Genomic DNA, 24,467 nt, shown 5'->3' with positions numbered 1-24,467 from the left:
AGCGCCGCTTGACTTTGTCCGGATCCTAACGATGTTCACTCGATTTCTAGGACCGTTGATCTAATTAATAATTGGTTCACAGGAAGGGAAAATAGCAGTTGATGAAGCGCGCGTCACTCGTTGGAATTCGGGAAAGGAAAACAGAGAAAAGCTACTTCGTTACTATTTGCCTGTTTCAGCAATATCGCGCTGGAGTGACCGCTCAAGGTAGCTGCAGTTGCCTTTGCAGCAGCTTTTGTTTCCTTTTCTGTACGAAAATATGTACGGGTAGTACCGCAGATGAATGGAACTCACAGCGCGGTTTCCTAGCTGCGTTCGATTAAGATAATTCGCGCACGGAATATCACGCCTTAACTTCTTATGACCTGGTAGTATATACTAATTTTCAACAGCACAAGAGGCGCCTGTACACTTGGACTTCACCGGACGGTCTGTACAGGATTCAGATTGATTATATTCTTTGCCGGCAGAGATGGAGAAGCGCTATACAAACAGTAAAAACAAGGCCGGGGGCCGATTGTGGCACCGATCACCAGCTTCTTGTTGCCAAATTTAAGCTTCAATTGAGGAAAACGCAGAAAACTAGAAGGCCTTTCAGGTATGATCTGGATCAAATTCCGCCAGAATATGTTGTGGAAGTGAGGAATCGATTTCAAGAATAAGATCTAGAAGACAGAGAGCCTGAAGAGATGTGGACTGATGTTCGTGATATATAATACAAGAAGTTGCTACTAAGGTAGTTCCAAAGCAAAAGAAATGCAAGAAAGCAAACTGGTTATCCGAAGAGGCTTTGCAAATAGCTGAGGAAAGGAGGGTGGCAAAAGTTATGGGGGAAAGAGAAACATACAAGGTTCTCAATGCGGATTTTCAGAAAATAGCAAGGAGAGATAAGAATGCCTTCCTGAACATACAGTGCCAAGCAGTTGAGGACAACAGCCAACTGAAGAACACAAGTGTTCTGTATAAGACAATCAAAGATATCAAAGGAAGCTTCTGTGGTAAGCTGGGCGTGATAAAGGACAAACGAGGCAGGGACTTTACTGAAGCCTCAGAGATAAAGGAGAGGTGGCAGGAATACACAGAAGAACTGTACAAGAAGGATCCGGATGTGCAGACCCAACATAAGACAGTTTGACTATTGATCTCGAGCCGGGCATCCTGAAGAGTGAAGTTGAATGGGCCTTAGCCAGCCTTAGCCAACAAAGCTAGCGGAATTGATGTCATTCAGGCTGAGTTGCTTCAATACCTCAACCATGGCGCTGTTAACGGCAACATTCAAGATTTGACCTCGACGGTCCTGTCCACCTTTTCGTGTGCTTCCGGTGGGCTCTGGTTCACCAGTGAGTGCCCTTTAGAGGGACAGCTTCAGTTCTAGACTTAGTTTTGTACATTGGCGAACGATGTCTGTGTTGGTCCTTCAAACCCAGGTCGAAAAGAGCGCTGCTTCCATATTGCAGCGACCATTCGAAATTAGTCAAGAGAGGCGTCATTTCATTTTGCATCACGTCGGCTTTGGATAAGTCATGCGACCCTAACGTTGAAGAAAATTTTCAATATCAGTTTCAGCCTTTTTGAGTTGCTGGATATCCTCCGCATGTCATTTCGATCGTCTGCGAAAAATTGTTACAGAAAATAAAGACTGGGAGTAAAGTTAAGTAAGAGGAGTAGTCAAAGAAGACCCATGTGATCGCATACATAAGGTGTCGCACAATATCAAGAGAACTGCGAAGAAAGGTGGTTTCAACATAGTATCCTCCACCCCTTGTAAACTCAAAAGGTGTGTGTGATGATGAAGGGCAGTAGGAAGCTTCCCTGCACCATCAACATGAAAGGACGTTTACAGAATGTGTTACTAAAGTAGTGTACCGCATTGCGCTCAGTTGTGGTAAAGTTTACATAGGCCGAACCGGCAGATGCATTTGAAAGAGTAAGAGAGCACTTTAATGGCAGAAAGTGAAGTGGAACTCAAGAGACTTCTGATGCGCGTACAAGAAGAGAGTGAGAAGTTTGGGCTTAAACTGAACATTAAAAAGACAAAGATCATGGCGTCTTGCGATATCAAGTCCTGGAGCATCAAGGGAAAGGGACAAGAAGTGGAAGCTGTGACAGATTTTCTCTTCTTGGGCTCCATGATTACCCCGGAAGGAGACTGCAGGCATGAAATAAGGAGACGCCTGCTTCTGGGAAAGAGAGCCATGACTAGCCTTGACCGCCTAGTAAAGAGCAGAGACATTACACTGCTAACCAAGATCCGTATAACTCGTGCTATGGTCTTTCCAGTTATGATGTATGGATTCGAGAGTTGGACTATGAAGAAGGCTGACCGCCGAAGAATTGACGCGTTTAAATTGTGGTGCTGGCGGTGACTCATGAGAGTTCCTTGGACGGCCAGATCAAATCAGTCGATATTGTCGACCATAAACCCCGACTGCTCATTGGAGGGTCAAATTCTAAAGTTAAAGCTCAGCTACTTTGGTCATCTGATGAGAAGAGAGGAGTCGCTGGAGAAAGATTTGATGTTGGGAAAGGTTGAGGGTCACCGGAGAAGCGGTAGGTAGTAAACGCGATAGTTAGATGGCATCCTCGAGGCGCTGCAGATGAAGTTATGTGATGTTAGGAAGATAGTGAGAGACCGGAAAGCGTGGCGTGATATGGTCCATAGGGTCACGAAGAGTCGGACACGATTGAATGACTGAACTGAACTGAGAGGTGATTGGAAATGTTCGATGAAGTGACCACAGGATGCTAAGCTCTCAAATTAGTCGAGATTTGAAAAGGAACTGAAACAGATTAGTAACAAAGAAGTCCATCTATGAATTAGCGGTGAGGGGAGAGCAGAAGAGTTGAGGGTCTCGCTTCAGATTTGATATTCAGCTTTAACCGGGCATGACGATCTTAGGTTAGAAGCGATGAACGATAACTTGAGAGACATCATTACTTAGTGCGTGGTAGAAGTGGGCGGCAGAATTGTTATAGAGGATACCGGTAAACTGCCTAAGGAAACGATATATTTGGTTAAGAAACTTTAAAGTGTGAAGGCCTCCAACCCAACAGACCAGATAGAACTGATTGAGATAACAAAGCTAATCAATAGACGCTAGGTGGCCGACATAAGGAAGTATAATACGAGAAAAATTGAGCATGCTCTAAAGAACGGTCGTAGCCTGTGAGCGGTAAATAGGAAATTAGGCAACGGCAAAAATCAGATGTATGGACTTAGGGACACTGCGGGCAACGTCATTACTAAGGTAGACGAGGAGTTCTCTGCGAACCTCTACAATAGCCATAGTAGTCAGGACAATAATAAAATTGGCTGTAATAAAGAGCAATCACACGTTCTGCCAGAGACGAAGGACAAGGCTAAGAAGCCTTTAGAAACTATGCAAAGGGGGAAAGAAGCTGGAGAGGATCAGATAACTATTGATTTTTTTTGAAGGACGGGGGAGATATCGTGCTAGGAAAACTGGCCATCTTTTATACTTAATGTCTGGTGTCATCGATGGTACCGGAACCATAGAAGAACGCAAACATTGTCTTAATTCATAAGAAAGGGGAAGCTAAGGACCTTAAAGGTTACAGACCAATCAGCTTACTGTCTGTTACGTATAAGGTATTTACTAAGTTAATTGCTAATATAATAAGGACAAACTTCATTAGACTTCAATCGAGCAAAATATCAATCAGGTGTTAGGTAAAGGTACTCTACTATCGATCATACTCATGGCATCAACCAGGTGGTATAAAAATGCTCGGAATATATACAGATCTTACAAATAGCACTCATTGATTACGAAAAAACATTTGACTCAGTAAAAACCTCGGCGGTCGTGAAGGCAGTGCGAAATCAGGGAGTAGATCAGCCGTGTGTGAAAGTACTGGGCGGAAGACATATATAGCAGCTGCACAGCAACGATAGTTCTGCATAAAAAAGTTACAATTTCCTATAAAGAAAGGTGTTATGCAAAGAGACACGATCTCCTCAGTACTATTCAGAGCTTGCTTAGAGGAAGTATTTAGAGACTTGAGGGGGGAGCAGTTAGGGATAAAGGTAGATGGAAAATAATTCATAAATCTGCGATTCGCTGGTGAAATTGTCATGCTACTTAACTCAGGGGGACCAACTGTTCTAATGATAAATGATCTTGACAGGAGAAGCAGAAAGGTAGGCCTAAAGAATATTATGCAGAAGGCTAAGGTATACTGCTGAACAGCCTGGGAAAGGAACAGCAGTTTAAAATAGGGAGCGAAGAGTAAGTGGTAGGCGAATATGTCTACTTAGGACATGTAGTGACCGTCAATCCGGACTATGAAAGGGAAAAACGTTCTAGAGGGCACTTTGGGCCACTAAAGTGCGATGAGGTGAAAATTATTATAGCGTGGTGGATCGTATCCTGCCACTAGGGCACCTCTATCTCCCTCTCTTTTTATTTATTTATTTATTTATTTATTTATTTATTTATTTATTTATTTATTTATACTGCAATTCCAGGAAGGGATTTTCGCAGGGTGAGCATACAGAAAATAGGTAAGTACAAATATTAAAAGTACAAAGGCCACAAATTAATAATAAGCAACAAAACACAAAGCAAAAATGAAAGGCTCAATGACGTAAAACAACAAAAAAGTACACTAAGGTTTGGGGCATATAAATACACTACTATCAAGTCATCAGTGAACATGGTCAACAGGGAATTAATTAGATAAAGAAAGAGCACCAGAACGATCACAATATTAAATTCAGTTCAAAAATGGGAACCGGGAATGCATGACAGAGGACATTATTGTGCACTGAGGTTGCCGATGAATGATGTTACAGATAGCTGTAAGACTTCGTCGTTAGTAAGTTGATTCCACTCCGTTACTGTTCGCGGAAAAAAAGAATATTTAAAGCAGTTATTACGCTGGTGAAAGGGGTGATTGTAAGATTGTGACGTTGTCTTGTAGAATAACCTGAAGAGAAAGATATTAGTCCATCAATGTTAATTTTAAAATGCCCTTTGACCAATTGGTATAAGAACTTTAGTCGAGAAACGCGATTCCTTTCGGTTATAGATATTAAAGCAGCCCTGTTTAAGAGGTCACTTACTGATGTGCGTCCGTAGCTATTGTAAACAAAACGTACCGCTTTCTTTTGTATTTTTTCAATTTTATTTACGTTTGTTTTGGTGAATGGATCCCAAATTATTGCCGCATAATCTAATATTAGAAGGACAATCGATTTATACGCTAGAAGCCGAACTCGGGGTGTGGAAAGTCTCAATGCACGCCTAAGAAAAAAAGTTTACGGTTTGCATTAATTACAGTTTGATCAATATGTTTAGTCCAGTCAAGGTTGTTAGTAATCCATAGCCCTAGATATTTGTAGTGTGAGACTTCGGAAAGAATGTTGTTATCAAGTGAATATTGGAACATCAGTGGACTTTTCTTGTGAGTGATTCTCATATACACGGTTTTTTGAAAGTTGATAGGCATCTGCCATGCATCACACCAGGCACTAATTTTCTAAAAAGCCTCATTAAGTTTTACCTGATCTGACATATGTTTAATTTCGGAGTATAGCACACAATCATCCGCGTATAGTTTAATATTAACTGGAATGTCTTTCACGATGTCGTTAATGTAAATGATAAACAAGAGTGGCCCAAGCACTGAGCCCTGAGGGACGCCAGAGTCAACAAAAACAGTTTGAGAGGAATGTTCCCCAAAAGAGACATATTGCTGACGGTTATTCAAATATGCTGAAATCCAATTAATGATTTTAGTATTTCTGAGTGTGCTATTAATTTTGGAAAACAGCTTTTTGTGAGAGACCTTATCAAATGCTTTGGCGAAATCCATAAAAATGGCATCTGTTTGGCTACCATTGTTAATAGCTTTCGCAAAATCGTGTATAGTCTGAACTAATTGGGTACAAGTAGAATAACCTTTCCGGAATCCGTGTTGGAAATTTGTAATAAAATTGTGTTGTTCAAGAAAATGGGAAATGTGGGTGTGTATTATGTGTTCCATAATTTTGCAAGCTGTCGATGTTAATGAAATCGGTCGGTAATTATTAATGTACTGTTTGTTGCCATTTTTATGAAGTGGTTGGACTCTGGCCGTCCTCCAGTCACTCGGAACCTGTCCTTCGTTTAGAGACCTAGAAAAAATTATAAACAAATACTTGGACACCCATTCTGCAGACCTCGTTAGGAATGCATTGGGTATTTTATCAGGCCCAAGCGATTTTTTTACTTTAAGATTCAAAAGCATTTTAGTTATACCCTGTTCACTGATGACAAGATCAGGCATCGGAGGTAAGCATGTTTCGAACAAAGGTTGTATGCCATTATCATTAGTAAAAACGGATTTGAAGTATTCGTTAAAGGCGGTTGATATTACTTTTCCGTCATGTGTTAATGTGCCATTGATTTCAAATGCATGGGAATCCCTAGATACTGGTGAGATTGTACGCCAAAATTTTTCAGTGAGCTAGTTATAAAATTAGGCAACAAATCGCAAAAATAATTTTCTTTATCAAGTGCTACTTGTCGTCGTAGTTGACTTGACAGAGCGGAAATTTTATCCAGCAGGCCTTCAGGATGGACAACTGCTTGCCTCTTCTTTTTCAACTTTTTTAATTTTCTGCGCATTTGTATTGAAGTGCGGGAAATCCAGGGATTGCCACGTTTTGTCTTTTTAACAATGATTGGCACAAAACGGCTAATACACATCAAACCAGATCCTTGAAAGAAATCCACAGATCGTCTACATTTGCGGTAGACCTCGAAAAGCTATCAAAATGAAAGGATAAGGTATCGATTATTGATGTGTCATCAGCGCGTGAGAAGTTGGGAAAACATGACTGCTTTGGATGCCTGTCAATAGCGGCATCAGATAAGGTAAGGAACACGGCCTGGTGATCGGAGATTCCTGGGATTATTTCGCATTTTGTTTTAGTACTAATAGATCCGCTTACGAAGAAAAGGTCCAGTATAGATTTAGCGTGTACCCTGGTGTACTCGTCAACAAGTTGGGATAAATCAAATGCTATGTCCAACATGGCATCACCTGTTTTGTCGTTATGGTTTTTGAGGGACATCGTGCGCCAGTCAATATTAGGCAGATTAAAGTCGCCAGCTAGAATTATCCGATCTCCAGGTTTTAAATATGTGTTCATGTAAGTTTTCAAATCATTTAAAACCGATATGGAAAAAGAAGGGGGCCTGTACAACACACCTATAATGTACCTGATTGTACCACAATATGTTTTACTGAAAATGCACTCTACATTAGGAACGTCAGGCATCCTTAAAACTCGTAATGATTTCTTGTGTATCATACAGACGCCGCCACCTCTTCCAGTACGGTCTTTCCGGAGTACTCCCACCTTTTTCCCTTCCTTTACGTCATGGTACATGCGTCCGTGGATAATCGTGACAGATACTGCGCCTTTTATATCCTGTAAATCAATTTCAAACGCCGCTGATGCCTGCTGTACTAACGCCTCTTCGACATCTGGGTCTCCTTCTGTTTACTGTGGGCTGCGGCGTTCGAGAAAGCGGCAAATAAAGGCGCCGCACGGACGCCTGGATCGAACGCCCGGTGGGGTCAGCTTCGCATACGCATGAATCACCTGGTGACGTCATACCTGTCGTGACTGTACATCGTACGCCCCTTGTCCAACACAACCAGCCTTTCATTGAAGGCATCAAAGTTCGTTATTATAGCTTCCTCCTGAGTGATATCGGTTAGCTGCTAGTCATAATGTTTCAACACCTTCCGAATGCGCTCCATCCCAGCCTTATTCTCTTAGTTATTATGGCGAACGCGTTTAATGCCTTATCGTTGTCCACAGAAGGCTGTCAGCAGAAAGTTGTCAGCAGAGGTGTCACGCTTTCGAGAGTGAAAGTTAGAAATAAATCAATAAGCCTCGTCTACATCGGGAATCGAACCTCCATCCCTTGGATCCCCAGCCGAGCGCTTTACCAACTGCGCCACGCCCCGGATCGTGAAACGCTGTTCATAATTCCCCCTGCCTACCGTTAGTATCATAGCGGGAGTCCGCGAGTGACAGATACTGCGCCTTTCCCTTCCTGTAAACGACTATAGAATGCCGGTGAACTTTGATAAAATAAATTATATGTATTTATTTTGTCAAATATAACCGGCGTTCTATAATGATATTCGTTTAAAGAAAAGGAAAGGCGCAGTATCTGTCACTCGCGGACTCCCGCTATCATACTAATGGTTCAGTTCAGTCATTCAGTCGTGTCCGACTCTTCGTGACCCTATGGACCATGTCACGCCACGCATCAGATGACCAAAGTAGCTGAGCATTAACTTTAAAATTTGACCCTCCAATGAGCAGTCAGGGTTTCTGGTCGACAATATCGACTGATTTGATCTTCTGGCAGTCCAAGGAACTCTCAAGAGTCTTCGCCAGCACCACAATTCAAACGCGTCAATTCTTCGGCGGCCAGTCGTGAGCTCTGCTGCGTAGGGCCACCCAAGATAGACAGGTCACGGCAGAGGGTTCTGACAAACTGTGATTCACTGGAGAAGGTAATGGCAACCCACTCCAGTATTTCCTGCCAAGAAAACCCTATGGCCAATCATACTTATGGTAGGCAAGGGGAATTATGAACAGCGTTTCACGATCCGGGGCGTGGCGCAGTTAATAAAGCGCTCGGCTGGAAATCTACGGGATGGAGGTTCGGTTCCCGGTGTAGACAAGGCTTATTGATTTATTTCTAACTCTCGCTCTCGAAAGCGTGACACCTCTGCTGACAACTTTCTGCTGACAGCCTTCTGTCGACAACGATGAGGCATTAAACGCGTTCGCCATAATAATTAAGAGAATAAGGCTGGGAGGAGAAGGAATCAACATTTATTGTTCCCGAAATAATTCGGTGGTGCACGCTTGCACCATATGGGGTGGTTTCCTCGTTGCGGGACCCACATGTTCCCAGCAGCTCCTGGCCCCTGTCAGTCAGTGCGAGCTGGATGGATAGGGCGGGGCTGGATAACAAGGTCTCCCATCGCTCAAAAGGTTGGGGATTGGGGGTATTGGCGGGAAGGGGAGGAGGGGGGGTCTTGAGTTTTTTGCATTCTGCCAAAACGTGGCAGGGTGCCTTTTTCTTTTTTTTGCAAAAAGGACAGATCATATCGTGTTCCGCAGGGTACATGCGGTTCATCAGTACGGGATGCGCAAGTGATCCCGCCTGCGCTCGACGCAGGATCGTATGTTGTTGCCTGGTGAGTTTAGGGTGCTGTCTGACAGTGTGCACCTTTCCTCTCGGTACATACGGGTTATCTCCCGAAACTTGGTAACCGGATGCGGTAGCTCTTCCGGCTCGTGCTCGCCCCGGATTGGCATTTCTTGGGCATGGTAGTCTGCGATGGTATAGCCTGCTACCTGCGAGTGCGAGTGAGCCGGGGCCCACACGAGCTCTATGGCTCTTCCCGGAAGCTTGCACTTGGATAGAATGGCTCGGGCCGCGGAGTGGATTACCCCTCTGCGGAAGCATCTGTAGGCTGTCTTTGAGTCGGTGACCACGGTGTCCACGCTCGGCTGTGCGAGTGCGAGGGCCACGGCCGCTTCTTCGGCAACTGCGGGTTCTGTTGTCTTTATGGACGTGCTGACGATCAGCCTGTCTTTGACGTAACCACCACCGCTGCACGGTCACTGTGTTGTCAGAGCGAGGCGTCCACGTAGAGGACTCTGGGGTTCTATTCCAGCCTCCGGGCTATGGCTTTGGCCCGCGCGGTGCGCTTCTCGTCGTCCTTGCCCGGCGTCATGTGCCGGGGAAGGGGTTTGGTCTGAATGGTCGTCTTCCACTCTTCCGGAAGGGCTTCCTTGAGGGGTACTGGCTCAATCTGCCATCCTATCTTGCGTAGGACGGCTCGTCCATGTTTCGTGTGAGTGAGCCGGATTCTCTGATTAGAGAGGTGGGCTTCAATGAGCTCCTCCACCGTGTTGTGGGCGCCCATGTCTAGCAGTCTTTGCGTGGACGAGTATATGGGTATGCCCAGTGCTTACTTTGTTGCCTTACGAAGCATCGTGTTTAGGATGTCCCTATTTGCCTTCGTCAGCTGGAGATAAGGGGTGGAGTAGGTAACCCGCGACACGACGAACGCGCGTATCAGGCGCATGGCATCGTCCTCTGTGAGACCTCGGTTTCCGTTAGATACCCTTCTAATCATGCTGAGTATCTGTTTGGTTGTAGTCTTGATTTTTGTGACGGCGGCGTGTGCCTTCCATCGGTCTGAAGTAGTAGGCCGAGGATCCTAATCTGCTGTGTTGGCTTGATGGCCGTTCCGTCGATGGTGACGATCACGTTCGGCGGCAGCTCTTTCTTGGATTTTCCCGGTTGGATCATAAGCAGCTCTGATTTCTGGGGAGCGCAGCTCAGTCCGCACGACTTTGCGTACTCGTGCACGGTCGTTGCCGCTTTCTGCAAGGCTTCCTCTATCATGGCATCAGACCCGGCTCGAGCCGTTCACACCGTAATATCGTCGGCGTAGAAAATGTGGTCCACGCCTTCGATTTGCTTGAGTAGACCGGGCAGGGGCAGGAGGGCCAGATTGAAGAGCAGGGGCGACAAGACCAATCCATGTGGGGTGCCCCTATCACCAAGCTCGACAGGGTCTGACTTCTCCTCCCATATCCTGACGGTCGCTGTTCGGTTTGACATAAAATTCTCGATGTAGCTGAATGTCTTTCGGCCACACCTGGTCATATTCAGATTCCGCAACACACTCGCGTGGGACACATTATCAAACGCTCCCTTGAGGTCGAGGGCGAGTATCCCGCGCGGCGCGTGCCTAGTTGCCGGCTTGACGACCAGTTCGTGAAGTTGGATCATCGTCTTGGGCGCTGAGATGTTGCCCGAAGCCGTACATCGTCTCCGGCATCTGATCCGTTTCTTCGAGGTGCTTCTGCAGGCGGCGAAGGACCACGCGTTCCATCAACTTCCCCGCGCAGGACGTGAGGGAGAGGGGCCGCATGTTTATCGTGAGGGCCTTGCCGGGCTTTGGAATGAAGCAGACCTCGGCATCTTTCCATTCCTTCGGCAACCGCGAGCACTCCCAGGCTTCGTTGATGTGCCTTAGGAGGCCGCGGGCCGCTTTACCGCTCATGTTACCGAGTAGTTTGTATGTTATAGCATCCCTGCCGGGTGAACCTCTCTTGTTACTTTCATCTATCCCTGTCCACAGTTCCGTCATAGAAAACGGCCGGTCCAACTCGTCGTTGTCGGGTCCTTCGTACCTCTCGGGCACCGGGTACTGCCCCTTCTATGTCTTTAGGTACTTCGCCCTCAGGCCTTCCAGGAGCCTGCGGTAGTCTTCCTTGTATATGTTGAATACTTTTATAAGGTCGCAGTTTTGCTACTCAGCGGATCGATCAGATGCCTCAAGAGACACCACGTTTTCCACGCCGAGAGCGCGCCCTGCAGGTCGTCGCAGGTCTTTAGCCAATTCTCCCTAGATAGTTTGGCCGCGTGCTCGGCGATCTGTTTGTTCAAGGATGCTATGCGCTGTTGTGCCTCTGACGTTTCCATCGCCGCGTTAACGAGTGCCGGGCCGCCCACATGTGGGTCAGTCTGGCGTCCACGTACAGTGTCTGCGACGTCGTTACGATTTCTTGGGTAAATTTTTGGAGGGTCTTCTTCTGGTCCCTCGACCATTCGGTGTAGGTCTGTTGCGTTTCAGCTTGTCCTGATTCTTCCTCAGACGCCTCTTGTTCCTGGGTGAACTTTCTCATCTTGTCCCAATCGGTGATCTGCGCTGTCCCCAACACAGCCCGATATCGGGAACCTCGGATCGTGATGCTGATCACGCTGTGGCCGGACCCCAGGTTCACTTCTTTGCTTCCCCAGGATACGTCAAGCGTGCCCGATAACCACGAAAGGTCAGGTGTGGTGTCCCTCGCGGCGCTGTTGCCTCTTCTGGTAGTTACGTTCGGATCGTTCAGGAGGGCAATCTCGTGATCCTCCATTGCTTTGGCCAATGCTTTTCCTTTTTTTGACTGGAAATTATAGCCCCATGTTGTGTGAGGGGCGTTAAAGTCGCCGAGGATCAGGAGCGGCCTGGTCCCCGCCAACCCTTTCGCCTGGCTCACGATGCGGTCAAATTCGTACTGCCGTTGTGACAGCCGATAGTACGCGCTCATTACAAATAAATTGTCCGCGCTGGCAATTTCTCTTGCATGAATTTCGACCAGCGTGTGCTCGCACCCGCCCTGCGCCGTAACATGTCGAGTTGCCGCCACGTTGCTGCGAACGAGCACCGTCGTTCCGTTCTCCGTAGGGTCCCTGTAGGTGACGTACCCCGGAAGTCTTGGTTTCCCGTTTGTCTCCTGTAGAGCAATTACATCGGGCTTGTTGTCTTGCCCGTCAATGTGTAACAATAGTTCCGCTTCTTTGTTGCGAATTCCACGGCAGTTTCATTGGTAAATTACAGTGATGTCCCCCCCCCCCCCGGTTTTCTTGTGCTTCTTACTTGGCTTCTGCATCATCCTTTCCGGGCGTCTCAAGTCGATCGCGCCTTTTCGCGATCGCGTTTTTTATTTTTGCGGCCCGCTCCTTTTTCAGGGACGCGAAGCGGTTCCTCACCGATGTTGAGGATACTTTATTTTAACGCTTGGCGTTTGTGCTTCTCCGATGGCGTCTGCGGCTGACTCTCGACAGCTTTAAGTCGGTCGTCTATTTTGCTTAGCCTTTCATTAATTTGGGAAATTGCGGCCAAAATGGCCATTAGCTCTCCTTCTCGCGGTCTCAGCGTTCGCCGCTTCCTCTCCGCTGGCGGGCTCTCTTCGGCATCCATCCCCTCTAGATTATTTTGCTACACGTTGCGTGGCCTCAGCGTCTCCCACTGTCCGCCCTTGGCGGGGCGAGGGAGGGGGGTGCTCCGCGGCAACCCTGCGCAAGCCTGCGGCGTTGCTTACCGCCGTGTTGTCTTAGGGTCCTGAATTTGCCAAGCTGCCGTTACTAGCTATAGCGTTTCGATCTTATTCATAAGTGCCAGTATATGGGCGTTCTGCTCCTGGATCTGAACGTTTTGGTGCTCTATCACTTCGCTACTGTCCTTTTGCGGATTCGCTTGTGAGTTAAGGGGTTGGGAGGGTGGGAATTCGGTGTCGCTGGATAGAGCGACGGGAGACCTGTTGGTCCGGCCCACCTTTTTCTCGGCGATCCCTCGGTGTCCGATTGACTCTGGCGACTGTTGTTGACAGCCACTGTTGTTGCTGTTGCTGTCCGGCGTGTGTGACCGGTCCCGTTGTTTGGAGGCGCTACGGTGGGGTCCGCCTGCAGGACCTCTCTTGTCTTGGTTCCTTCTCCCGGCGTCTTCTTCCTCTGCTCGGCACCGTTTCCAGCGCCGCCGGAGGACAAAGTAGGGTGTCTTGAAGCGGGCTTTGCAGGCCTTGTACGTGGTCAGGTGTTTGCCTCCGCACAGGCCACACTTCGGGACACATTCGTGATCTTCGGTGGGGTTGGAGATTTCGCACCCTCGGCAGATCGTGTTCGGACCCGGGCACACGTCCATTCTGTGGCCAACTCTTCCGCACGCATAGCATACATCAATTTGTTTTCTATGTAACGTGCACTCCGTGGGCAGGTTGCCGTATCTCACGTATTTGCGTACTTTATGCCCTTCGAAAACAATGACGCCTGACCAGGTCTTACCGATCCAGTTTGCCTGTAGGCCCGTTGGGTTATGCTTGTGCACAACATTGTCCTGAATATCCTGGGCCGTATCCTTGAGCGGGATGCCCCTTATGACGCCCTTCACCGTGCCGTGGAGAGCCCCTTCGTAGGTACTTACTTCGTGTGCCGTGCCGCGTATGTCAATCCTTCCGACTGCAGTGTATAGGTCGGCGTTCTCTCTCTTGGAGGTGCTCACCACAACGATATTCTGCTGGAGATAGGGGCACACGACGTCTTCACTTGCTTCATTGGCGGGGATCTGTGCCGCCACCACAATTGCACGACTTAGTTCAACGCAGGTCACGTCGCTCACGTGGAGCCCGCCTCGTGGTCGTAATACGATATTTATGTCGCCGCGCGGCATGTCTAGCATGCGCGCGGCCTATACGTTTCACCCTTGAGTGACGTGTATCGCTGCCAGTGGTGTCTCCGCCGAGGTTGTTGCTCCGGCTGTTGACATCTGCAGCCATGGCCTTGGAGCCATCTTGGTTCGTTTGAAGTACGGGATATATCCTAGCTTAACCATGCCTTTGTTCCTGACTCTCTCGCCGGCAGTTTTCTAGCCTTGCGATCTTGTGGACTGGTCTGGCGAAATTTCGATGCCGTCCAACTCTATTCGCATAGTGGTAGTTATCTTAGGTCAATGATCCCTTGCGTAATCACCGATGATTCGATGTTCCGCTGGCGGCTTCAACTATAGGCTCGGGCTGGGCCTACCGCTTCTCCGGCCAAGGTCGGAGTCGACGTTAGGCCCAGCTTCGGGCGCTCCTCTTGGCACACAAAAGTCCTTTAAATTCGGAAAAAGCCGTCCCCTACCTCGGAATTTGGGTTCCCGGTGGTTCACAAAACTTCATGCATCCGGTCGATGCACTTTCATTAAGGTGCGACTAAATAAATCCGGCAGTTCAATGAAAAAAAAAAAAAAAAAACACTAAGCCCAGGGGAAACGCGTCCGCTTGCTCCGCAGGAACGCCGAACTCCCGGCTGGGATGGAGCGCATTCGGAAGGTGTTGAAACATTATGACTAGCAGCTAACCGATACCACTCAGGAGGAAAGTATATAACAGTTGCATCCTGCCGGTACTGACCTATGGGGCTGAAACGGGGAGGTCAAGGAAAAGGGTAGCTCTTAAGCTGAGGACAACGCAGAGCGCTATGGAACGGAAAATGGTAGGTGTAACTTTAGGAGATAGGAAGCTTGCAGTGGATCAGAGTAATAAGTTACTGACATTCGAGTACAAATAAGAAAGAAATGGGCATGGACAAGACATGTAGTTCGAAGAGGATTACCGATGGTCTCTAAGAGCAACCAATCGGATTCCAAGAGAAGGTAAGCGTATACCAGGGACGGCAGAATATTAGGTGGGTGGATGAGATTAAGAACTTCGCAAGTGTCAAGTCGATGGAACTAGCACAGGACCGGGTTTCTTGGCGGAAATTGGGAGAGGCTTTCTCTCTGCAGTGGGTATAGTCCGTCTGATATTGATGACGATGAAGTCGGTGTATATGCTATATGCGAGATACACCTCAGGAACCTGGAAGAACCACCGGTAATCGCAGGCTCTGTTTAGGGAGGGCGCAAAAGAACAAAGAAGAATGGTGGTGTTGGTATGCTAATACATCAAAGGACCAATTGGCAAAGGTTAAACCAGCATGCAACGAACGTATCTGCGTTTCATAAACAATGGCAGGTTAAAAGGCATGCCTAGGGGTAGCTTATTTATGGACAGGAGACAAATGTAAACGGGAAAACATAGATCTAGTTAAATGTCTCAGCGAAGATATCAAACAGTTGGGATACAAGGTTGATATAGTCTTATTGCGTGATATGAATGGACACATTGAAGATCTGGATGGATACACCGACGGCAACGGGAAGGTAATGCTAGAAATCTGTGAGCAGTTTAACCTAGTTAATGTGAATAGAGAAAGTAAATGTGAAGTTTGAATCACGTGGGAATTCCGGAATAGGCAAACCCCCATTGATTATTGCTTGATGTCACCAGGAATCTACAATAAGCTTGTGAACATGAAATCGATGAGGAAGGCGCATACAGCCTGGGAAGCGGGCATAGACGTATTAGCCTGCAGATGAGACACCTATTCGAAAAGAAGAAGTAGGAAGCACAAAGAGCAAACACAAATTTAACCGACAAAAACCTACAGCTAATATCATCAGGCATTGAAGAAACGATAAAGAAATGCCCCATAGAGGAGTGGGTTATAACAAATGAGTACAAATAATCCGTACAAAAATTCCAGAAGTAAAATACTCAAATTGGTAGAAAGGTAGGAGGACTCCTCGAAGATGGTGGAATAGCGGAATTATGCTGGCAATTGAACGAAGACGGATAGCTTCCAGAGAACACAGAGAAGCTAAGAAAGCGCAGCTATGTCAAGAGGAAATAGACGGAATACGAGACTCCTATTGGCAAAAGAAACTGGAGGTGGAGATACTGGCGCTGAGTAAAGTATATATTACACTGATCGCTCGATGACCGAAGTGCACGACCTAACTAAAGAGGCGGCAAATAAATTCTGGAGCGATATAAGCTGCCTAGGTAAAAGGAATCATAGGGAGCAGGGACAGATTCAGGACGCCAAGGGAAAAATGTCTAGAAGGGGATTTACGCTATATGCTATATCACATAAGTTATTGCCGAAACATTTAAGCATGATGATAGGGTAATAAGCTTGAATGAGGAAACAGTATCAGACAGCATGAAGGAAAAGAGCTTACAATTGACTAACTAACTGGAAGAAGGCGGAGACAAATATCCTTGTATGTAGAGCAATAGGAATGTCCGAAGTTCCAATCAAGCTAATTAATGGGCTTGGCCCAGTAAGCAAGGACACGTTGTTAGCAGTCAAAAACAGGCAAAACAGTAAAAATAAACAAATTCCGAAGAGCTGACGACTAAGTAGGATGGTAGGATGAACATTAATCTGTAAAGGAAAATGAGATAGGAAGAACATTAAATCGTTTAGACCGATCCCGATAACATCACTTACGTACAGGGTGGCAATACAGGCACTGAAACCAAAAAATGCAGGCATGGATCGATAGTAATAAGGTACTGGGCGAACTGCAAAAAGGGTTCAGAAGTGGTAGGCGCCTAGATGATAGCATTTTTATATTAACCCCATGGACAGAAATCGCCACGGTGGACAATAGACCTCTGTATAGCCTGTTTGGACATAAGCAGTGCATACTGCAGCCTAAATATGGAACTTCTGTGGAAAACTCTCGAATCTGAAGGTATCAATAAATGCGTAATTGAATTGATAAAGGCAACATACCGAGATGATAAAATTATGATTGCATGGGAGGGGTTAAGGAGTACGACGGTATGCAAAGGACTAAGGCAAGGATATCCGTTATCACCGCTGTTGTTCTGATATATATTGTCACAAGCGAGGTTTCAGTTGACGCAAGACGAGCGTCGAAGACCCAGCTGTGTCCATTTGCGAGTCCCAGCACGGCCGCTTCTTCATCGACCTCATTTTTTCTTGTCTCCATTTCTGGGCGTCACACTTCTCCCGATGCAGCTGAAACCCGCTTGGCGGCTGAAATATTTATTTATTTATTTATTTATTTCAGTTACCCTCTTGGCCCTGGGCATTATAGAGGGGAGTGGGACTTGGCAATTAAAAAATAAGAATAAGGAGGGGAGGAAAGAACATGGGTACATGGAATTGTAAGTTACGAAGGCAAATAATATTTACAATTCAGAATTAACAAAATAACATTATAACAGCAAACAAAACATATTATACAGGTTGCAAATTATTGAATGCATAAACACAAGATAGGGTGGAAAAAAAATTGTCGCGTGATCGATACGGCTTTGAACGAACGACGTGCACGACTTCACTTTTTGCAGAGCGACGGCCGCTTTTGATGAGGTGAGCGATGCGATAATTGGGAAAGAACGACAAACGGTCTATCGTAGTGGCACAGCAGCTTTTGTGACAGACCCCGCTTCCTGATAGGTCGCCACAGCAAGACCAAATCTCCAGGCTGGTAAATAACGCGATGGTGGGGGCCATCGTACCGTGCTTCCGAGCGATCTTGGGACGCTAAGATGCGAAGGCGGGCAAGCCGGCGGGCTTCTTAGGCAAAGCAGATCGTCTCTGCTACCGAGGTATCTTCACCACTAGTGGCTGAAAACGGGATGATGGTGTTCAGGGTATATCGTAGGTGGCGAGCATAGAGCAGAAAGAATGGACTAAAGCCAGTGGTCTCATGACGGGCTGTGTTGAAAGCGTAGGTAATGAACGGTAGTACACAGTCCCAGTTTTTATGATCTGTGTCGACGTACATGGACAGTATGTTAGTTATCGTAGGGTTGGTGCGTTCAGTTAGACCGTTGGTTTGGGGATGATAAGGTGATGAATGGCGAAGATGACAGGCACATAATCGGAGCATCTCCTCCCAGACGTCGGCCGTAAATTGGCGACCACGGTCGTTGATAATAACTCGTAGTGGTGCGTGACGAAGAACAATCGCTCGCGAAATTAAACAGGAGGCTTGATATGCGTTGGTCGCGGGTATGGCTGCCGTCTCACAGTATCGAGTGAGGTAGTCCACGCAAACAATGATCCAACGATTCCCATTATGGGATACCGGAAAGGGGCCAAGGAGATCAACGCCCACTTGCTCAAATGGTGCACGGGGTGGTGTGATGGAGTGAAGTTGCCCCGCTGCGACGCTTGTGGAACGTTTATAGCGCTGACACTGGGTTCAGCTGGCGACGTACCGCCCAGTTATTATTCGCATTTTTGGCCAATAGAAGCGCTCCTGAGTGCGGTGGAGCTTTCTTGTAGTTCAAGATGAGCGGAACTAGGATCGCTGTGCATGGTCTGTAATATAGGATGGTATAGGCTCCTCTGAACAACCAGAAGGAAGCGGGGACCTGTTAAGGAATAGTTTTTCCTCCAGAGCAGGGGATCACGCACACAAAATCGGTGTACACCTGACCGATCTTGAGCCGCTGCGAAGAGAGGTTCCAAGGTGGGATCTCTTTGTCGTTTTTCTATAAACGTGGAGATGTCAGGAAAAGCCATTGATACCGACGCGACGCTGTTCTCAAAATCATCGGCGTAAGACACCGTCGTAGGAAGAGGAAGGCGCTAAAGACAGTCTGCATCAGCGTGCTTACGACCAGTTTTGTATGTGACTGTAAAGTCATACTCTTGTAACTGTAGGGCCCATCGTGCAAGTCGACCCACACGGATCCTTGAGAGTAACTAACGAACAGAGGGCATGTTGATCTGCGACCACGGTAAACGGGCGTCCATAAAGATACGAGCGAAAGCGTTGTATGGGGAAAACGACAGCGAGGCATTCCTGTTCCGTGACAGTATAATTGCCCTCCTGCTTACTAAGGGAGCGACTTGCGTACGCCACGACGTGCCCCTTGCTTTCGCAGCACTGGACAAGAACCGCGCCAATTCCAACACCACTTGCGTCAATATGCACTTCTGTGGGCGCTGAAGGATCGAAGTGGCGGAGCACAGGTTGCGACGTAAGAAGAAATTTCAAGTGGCGGAAGGCGGAATCGCACTCAGGTGTCCACTCGAAAGCTACATATTTATGAAGGAGGCTTGTCAGGGGATGTGCGATATCAGCAAGGCGGTGAGTAAAACGGCGAAAATACTAACACAAACCCAGGAAACTCTGTAATTATTTGGCGGACTGGGGTGGCTTGAAAGAGGCAACCGCTGCTGTTTTTGCGGGATCAGGTCTGACGCCGTCTTTGTCGACAAGATGTCCGCGAAGTAGCGCTTGGCGTGCTCCAAAATGGCACTTCTTTGAGTTCAGCACGAGGCCAGCTTTGCACACAGTCCAGCACAAGAGCTAAACGTTCATTGTGCTCGCTGAACGCCTTCCCGAAAATCACGACATCGTCCAAGTAACACCTCTCATTTTAAACCGCGGAGTATCGTGCCCATGAATCGCTCGAAGGTGGCAGGTGCATGACAGAGGCCGAATGGCATCACACTGAATTCGTAAAGGCCATCGGGTGTGATAAATGCAGTTTTCTCTCTGTCCGCCGGGTGGACAGGTATTTGCCAATAGCCAGATCTGAGGTCAACGGTGGAAAAGTAGGAAGCAGAAAAAAGACAGTCAATGGCGTCATCTATACGGGGAAGAGGGTATACACGTCTTTCCTAGTGACTGCATTTAGACGACGGTAGTCAATGCAAAAACGCCATGTGCCATCCTTCTTCGTGACGAGAATCACTGGAGCAGCCCAATGACTCGACGACTCTTGGATAACGCCTTTCGTTAACATCTCGTTCACTTGTTCATTTATCACCTTTCGTTCAGACGGTGACACTCGGTAGGGCTTTTGTCGAATCGGATGCGAGGCGCCAGTGTCGGTCCTGTGTAGGATACGTGAAGCAGGAATTAAAGCAGGCCACCTGGTTGGGAAAAGTCAAACAAAGAGGAGTGTCGCCCTAGAATGGCCAGCATTGCGCGGCGCTCCTTCTTTGAGAGCGAGGGGTCAATGACACGAAGCAATCGCGGTTCATCTTGGATATCAGTCACTTTGTCTATGGAGTCAGTAATCAAGTCAACAGATATTGGCGGGTCATTTCTGCAGGATGCAAGTTTCAAACCTGTGGGAAGAACGAGAGGTTCCGTAGTGCAATTCACTGCCCGGAGTGCAGTGCAGCCTTTGGCAACAGACACCATGACATGAGGAATCAAGACATTTTTCTTGGTGCAGATGAGGTGCACCGGTTCTAAAGTAGCTTCAGACATGTCGAGGATGGCGTCGAGGCAGGAAACCTGTACACATACAGCCGACGATGGAGGCACAAGGGGTATCTTCACAAACACAAAACGCACTCACATCACTAGACGAGCCTTCCATCAGACCAGGGGTAACACATTTGCCGACGCTAAGCTCGCCAGTTTGGCAGTCGACATTGGCGCCACATATCTTCAAAAAGTCGAGCCCAAGGATGAAGTCGTGCGTTGATCGGGTGAGCACTGCCATTTCCGCACGGAACACTTTACCACCCAAAGAAACTTTAACACTGCACACTCCAACAGCAAGCAATGGTTCGCCACTCACATCACAAAACTGAACACTTTTATCCCACTTAAATAACACTTTTCTTCCGAGGCGACGCTTAAATGAAGCACTCATTACGGATATGGTGGCCTCGGCATCAACTAAAGCCATCACAGGAACACCGTCTACTGAAACCTGGACTTCGTTCCATAACATCAGCACAGGAGGGGCATCTCTTGTAACAGCGAACGTCCAGCGACCTCACCCCCATCGCTCGCGCCGACTAGTGTTCCCGCAGCGGTGAGCGGCTCCGGGGCGATGGAGAACGGCGCGCGCGGGAAGCTGGAGGTGGTGTCATGCTTCTGTTCGATGCCGGTGAAATATCCCGCAACGGTGCTTGCCATGGGTCGCCGGAATCAGGAGGGTAACGCGAACGACGAGAGGAGCCAGGATTGTAACCCTGTTGCTCAGGGTAGTTCATGGAGTCGTAGCCGTAACGCGATGCTTACGGCGAGAATATGATCTTCAGAGGTGGCCAGGCTGGCCGCAGCGATAGCACACAGGAGGTCTGCGAAAAAGTGGCGCAGGCAAGTAGTCGCCAATGAGAGCGGGCGTCGACTGTTTTCATACCGGTTATGTGTCGGCTGTTAGTAGGGGGTCCGTTGCCTTGGGGGTGTTATCGCTATAATTCTCTGCTGACGCTGCTGCGGTCCCCGGTATTTGTAGGAGGCGGTTGTAGGAGGCGGACACGGCGGATGCGACGGGGGCAGCGCTGAGGAGCCCCAAGCTAGTTCTAGGGACCGGCTCACTTCTTCGCAAACGATCTGACGGATCGTGGAGGCCAGATTGCCAGACGATGTTACGTCAGAAGCGTCAACAGCGGCCACCGACGTAACGCCAGCCAAGCGTCCGAACTTGGGTATTATACGACGCATTTTCAGCGTCTCGAACGTGCGGCAATGCTGGATCACGTCAGCCACTGAATCAAGGCTTGATTTGCCGATAAGGACCATATGCTTAAGGACCATATCCTTATATATATATAAGGACCACCATAAATATCAATGGCAAAACCTTTGAGCAGATGGCCAACTTTGTCCTCTTCAGTCATGCGAACATCGACAAGCTTACACAGCCTCAAGACTTCCTCGATGTATTTGGTGCACGTTTCTCCAGGAAGCTGAGCTCTTTGAGAGAGCGCTTGTTAGCTGGCTTCTTCGCGTCAGAATCTCCAAAGCACTTTTTTATTTTTTTCACAACGCGGTCCCAGGTGGTGAAAGTGTCCTCGTGGTTGCCGTACCTTGTTAGGGTTGTGCCGTTAAGCGCAGACTACGTTAGCTAGCTGGGCGGAAGAGTCCCACTTATTGTAACGGTAGGGAATGAGCCAATCATCCACTTCTTCGCTGGATGAGCCCGTGGATGAACGCGGCTTCCGGTGATTCTGCCATGAGCTGCTAGGCACGAACTTCGGAGCGTCGGTGTTAACAGACATTGTAGGCTCAGATGGCGGCACGCCAGCAAGACGGCGGCTTCGGCGCGGTTATAGCTGGGAATCCATCTTGGGGGTTTCTGGTGACCGTGTACCCAGCGCCTCTCATCAAGATGTTACAAGTGAGGTTTCAGTTGACGCAAGATGAGCGTCGAAGATCCAGCTGTGTTCACTTGCGAGTCCCAGCACGAGCCGCTTCTCCGTCGACCTCATCTTCTCTTGTTTCCATTTCTGGGCGTCACAATATGAAAAATATGGGAAAGTCTGCAAGGAAGCAACCTTGGTTTTAATCTCTCGTATGAGCTAGGTGTAGAAGAAACGCTTCCAGGACTAATGTACATGGACGACATTGTTCTATTAGGCAATAGCCAGGAAGATTTACAAGTACTATGTGGATGCGAGGGAGATGCAATCCTTTACCTTTAGCGCAATTAAGTCGGGTGTAATGATATTCAACGATTTCACTGATAAAAACTTACAATACATGGGAGTGAGATACCAAGACTGACATAATATAAATACCTCTAAGCACGGATAAAAGAAGGTCAGATATGCACGGATAAACATGAATAGGCCACCAGGGCAAAGGGACAATGAGATGCCGCGATAATGAAGCACAGGGGTCTATGAGGCTACAGTAGATATGAAGTACAAAGGTATTTGGAACGGTATAATGGTACCGGGGCTTACCTTCTGGAACGTGGGCTTGTGCTTAACGTCTAAAGTCCAGTCGATGTTAGAAATAAAGCAGACATCTGTGGGAAGACTAGCACTTGGAGCCCATGGAAAAACTACAAACTAGGCAGTACAGGGAGACATGGGCTGGGCGTCCTTCGGGGTACGAGATGCTTAGAGCAAAATCATGTACGAAGAACGCCTTAGGAACATGGACGACGATAGGTGGGCAGCTAAATTATTTAAATACTTATACGAAAAGGGAACGGACTCGCATTGGCGGAAAAGGACCGCGGAATTAACAAGTATTCAAGAAGACAGGAGGAAGAAATAAAGAACATCAACTACAGGCAAAGGACACAGAGTCCAAAAACTGGAATAATTCATTGGAAAAGAAGCCGACCCTAGGCCTATCTAAAAAATGGAGAACTCGGATTAAGAAGGAAACCTATGACACATCAAGAGGTAGCGGCCTTCTCTTTGAAGCTAGATCAGTACTTCAGACATCTTAGGTTGCGCGAACAAAGACACATACAAGACAGGGTACAGGACGATTGCAAACTGCCAACTGTTCATTGGAAAGAAACGGGAACGTATATTTAAATCCTCGGCCACTCAGGCGTTTCTAGCCCCTTCGCAGCCACCTCACCCGGTATCAAAATTCATCAGTGTCAAGCCTAGGCAAGTATGTTTAAACACAACAAGGTTAGCGATAAATAAACGACACAGATCTTAACAACAGTCAATCGTAGCAAAGCAGTGTCAAGACTTGAAGCAAAAGCATTCAAAACCAAACAACAATAAAATTCGGTTCGCAAGCCTTCTCTCGCAAGAATGCAACAAGAAATGGGAGCTGTGGTTCGCTTCTTCAGGCAAAATGACCTACAACTGGTGCAGGCCGACAAGGAGGAAGTATTTGTCGTAGTACCCGCCGGTATGTAAAATATGAAGGCAATTGAAGCACTAAGGAAGAACTTTAGACAAGTCAGGAGCAGCGTCACAAGGGTAAAGAGCAAGGCGGACCGGTTGTGCAAAGACTTGAGCCTTTCACAATTGTCAGCAGCGATTGGCAAGTGTAAATCCGACTCGTTAGGTGTACTTTTTACGGCAAAGACTCGTAAACCGGACATCCCGTTTCGAATAATTGTCCGTGAAAAGGGCTCTTGGCAGATCCAGGTCAGTCGGTTTCTTCTTAAACAATTGAACAAACTGCAGGTAACTGACCCTTTCGTCACAAAAAGCTCAAACGATGTAACAGAGTATATGGGGCACGACCATTCAATTGCGTTCGCGTTTTCAGTTGATATCGTAGACCTTTTCTACTCCATACCGCACGCTTATTTATTCGCATCGGTAAGGGCATGCGGGAAAGAACATGGAGAGTGTCGTTCCAGAACTCTGTAGGCATGCCATTAGATGATTTTATGACTCTTCTGGAATTTTACCTCAGCAGTACCTTTATTTCATTTGAAAAAGACCCTTATCTGCAACGCCGCGGCATATGCATTGATTCATGCGTAGCACCAGTACTAACCAACATCTTTTTATCGCATATTGACTAGTCACTGACGACAGCCCTAGATGGCA

At 47.5% G+C, this 24,467-nt stretch overlaps 1 pseudogene; it reads right to left on the bottom strand.

Moving 5' to 3' along the window:
• Window positions 1–10,057: 10,057 nt before the first annotated feature.
• On the bottom strand, window positions 10,058–14,316 carry LOC146209934 (uncharacterized; annotated as a pseudogene).
• Window positions 14,317–24,467: the final 10,151 nt, after the last annotated feature.

This window comes from Amblyomma maculatum, chromosome 1, assembly GCF_055883805.1.
Source record: "Amblyomma maculatum isolate TAMU_Amacu chromosome 1, ASM5588380v1, whole genome shotgun sequence".
Lineage (NCBI taxonomy): Eukaryota > Metazoa > Arthropoda > Arachnida > Ixodida > Ixodidae > Amblyomma > Amblyomma maculatum.
This window is presented reverse-complemented; position numbering and strand designations above follow the sequence as displayed.